We start from the raw sequence: 3,501 nt of genomic DNA on the forward strand, positions 1-3,501 counted from the left end.
AATTATGCGTTTTCATACTCGACAAAAAATGTGTGAGCCTCTGTGCATAAAAATTGGTAATTCTTCAATTAAGACTAGCTCAGAACCTGTAAAATTTCTGGGTATATTACTCGATGAGCACATGACATGGAAACCACACTGTGAAAATGTGGTTTCATATTTAAGTTCCATAAACTTTTTATTTTTAAATCTAAGAGATGTCTTAACGAGACAACAGTTGTTAAGTTTATATCATGCTCGTGTAGATTCACATATTCGTTATGGTATTTGTTTATGGGGTGAGTCCACTCTGTCCCAAGCAATACTTAAAGTTCAAAAGAAAATAATAAGAACAATAGCTGGCCTTTCTAGCACGCATAGTTGTAGAGGCACCCTCCCCGATGATATAAAAAACTTAATATGTGACAGACGACGTGCGAAACGGCTTGCCACCCGCACCCGCCTTCACCGACACAGACATGACTTAAACGTACTTAACACACGGGTGAAAGCGGCTCTGGACGAACTGGCCCAGCACAACTGGGCTAGGCACCTGGAGTCGCTGGATCCACAAAACAACAGCCTCTGGAAAACGCAGAGGGCCCTGCGACAGACCGCTGGCCGTAAAATTCCTCCAATCCACGGTAGTGTGGGGGTGGTTTACACGAACCAGGAAAAGGCCGAGGCTTTCGCCGACAGCCTGGAACTGCAATGTAGACTGCCTCAGCTGCCCGACGAAGACGAGGAATTCGAGATAGTGGCTGAGCGCGCGGCCCGACGCGTCGACAGAGAGCCAGACAATGACATAATCCCCCCCGCAACTCCTGACGAACTAAGACTGACAATACGCAGACTTAAAAACAGAAAAGCCCCCGGACCCGACAATATAATAACACGACACTAAACGACTACCACACAAGGGCCTCATGGCCCTACTAAACATAACAAACGCGACACTCAGACTAAGACACTTCCCTACCCGCTGGAAAACAGCAAACATAATCCTTATCCCAAAACCCAACAAAGATCACACCATCCCATCCAACTACCGGCCCATTAGCCTGCTCCCGGCTATGAGCAAAGTGGTAGAAAAAATTATCCTAACCCGTCTAAGAACCCACTCCCAAGAACTGCAAGTCATTCCAGACGAGCAGTTCGCCTTCCGACCCAATCACTCCACTGAACTCCAAATCCTTCGCCTTACCGAGCACATCACGGCGGCCTTCAACAGGGGACAGTACACTGGTGCTGTCTTCCTGGACGTCGCAAAGGCCTTCGATACGGTTTGGCATGAAGGCCTACTGATGAAAATGCTCACCAACCAATATCCCATATCCTTTACCAAACTCATAAAATCCTACCTACACCACCGAAAATTCCGCATCCAAATCCAAGATTCCCTTTCCACCACCCGTCCCATGGAGGCCGGTGTCCCCCAGGGCACCGTCCTGTCCCCACACCTATACACCATTTACAACTCCGACATCCCACATCCCCCCAACACCAACATATACTTATACGCCGACGACCTGACAATCACATCCCAATCCGTAGATCCTAGATATTCCGTCTCCCTCCTCCAAAACTCCTTAGACCAACTTGAAACCTGGTGCAACAGGTGGAAAGTCAAAATTAATCCCAACAAAAGTTCGGCTATCCTTTTTACCAAACGAAATATCCCACAAAACCTCGACAGACTGACACTATCCCAGGAACCCATCTCCTGGAATAGACAAACACGATACCTGGGCGTGACGATGGACCAGCGTCTCACGTGGAAACCGCACATCGTGGAGACGGTGACGCGAGCGAAGACCACCAGTGCTAGGCTCTATTCCTTACTCAAAGGTGGAAACACCCTCAGTTTAAGGAATAAGCGAACGCTTATCAAGGTGGTACTTCAACCGCAGCTAACCTACGCCTCCACGGCGTGGGGTCACGCGGCAAAAAGCCACTTAAAGTCATTACAGGCTGTGGAAAACATAGCCCTCCGCACGGCCACCGACGCGCCCTGGTACGTAAGAAACACTGACATATTACGAGACTTACAATACACAAACGCTACACAGACAATAAGACAAAACGCGGAGAAACGGTTTGACGTAGCCGCTAGACATGACAATCCCCTCCTCAGGCAAGCCGTTGACTACGTACCCGACGTGACCGACAAACACAAAAGACCTAGACACCAACTTTTTGACCCTGGGTGACCACCCCAACGACCCCCCCCCCCTGCCCGCTAACCTTTTCTGTTTCAGAGACAGCCAGGATCAAGAAACGAAGACAACGACACACACACACACACATACACACCCCCCATACCCTCCTTACCCCTCCCCTCCCGCGCTAGCCTAAGGGCCACCTTAGCAAAGCGCATCCCAGGCTGCATAGCCGCACTACCCTACCCAACCATACCACACATAAACATGACACTACCCCCGGGGTTTACACAGACGAGCCGGCGAAGCAAGAAGAGCGCCAGAAGAAAGGGCCCTAGCCGGCGGGGCCCAGCCAGGACAAAAGGAGGTCCCACAAAGCGCCTACACCGGCCGCATTTGCGGTCGGGGTAGACGACGGATGGGGCCCACCTACGAAGGCTGTCCAGGCCTACACGAGATGAGGCAGGATAAAGAGGGATAATCCCCCTCGATCCCAAATCATTGAGGCCAATTTCTAGCCATGGAATAATGGCGCGAGTTGTAGAGGTATTTTTGTTGAGCTCAATATTTTAACTGTTACGTCGTTATATATTTTGGAATTGTGTGTATATGTTTATAAAAACAAAAATAAGTTTATGCTGAATCGTGATATTCACTCTGCTAATACTAGAATTGGGCAACACTTCCATTTGTCATTTGCAAGATTATCGATTGCTTCAAGATCTCCTGACCACATTGGCTTAAAAATTTATAATTCTCTCCCGGAAAATATTAAGTCTTGTAAAAACTTTTTGATCGATAGGTGTTACTATTCTCTTCCAGAATATTTTAAATTGTAAGGTTTTTTAATTTTATGAACTGCTAAATGTTTTTATTCAAGCAGCGGATGTTATTTGAATTGTTTTTGTGTTTAATGTTGTGCAAAACCATACTTATCTTATCAACTTCGACGTCATCTTTAACATAGGTGTTGTATAACAATGAAAAAGTAATATTAACGGTCGATAGAAGGAAGCACAAAAAACAGGCACTTAGGTAGGAAATTCTGGAAGGAAGCCTAAATAGTTGGAGATAGGCAGTGGAAGTGGGAACAGTGGGCAGATAGGTAGCAAGACAATCGGCGGGCAGTGTGACAGAGTAGTGTAGAATTAATTGTTTAAAGTGTTATTGGTTGGCAGCTTCCATTGCTTTATGCTCAAGGGCATATATTTTTCTAAGATAAAATTGTTACAATTATTATTAACGATTGCTCATTATTTATTACATGTTGAAATATGTATTTTGTCGTGTCTGCCCAGATATTGCAAAACAACTTATTGTTATTGTTATTGTTATTGTTATTGTTATTGTTATTGTTATTGTT

The sequence above is a fragment of the Anoplophora glabripennis genome, unplaced genomic scaffold, assembly GCF_000390285.2.
Source record: "Anoplophora glabripennis isolate ALB-LARVAE unplaced genomic scaffold, Agla_2.0 scaffold946, whole genome shotgun sequence".
Lineage (NCBI taxonomy): Eukaryota > Metazoa > Arthropoda > Insecta > Coleoptera > Cerambycidae > Anoplophora > Anoplophora glabripennis.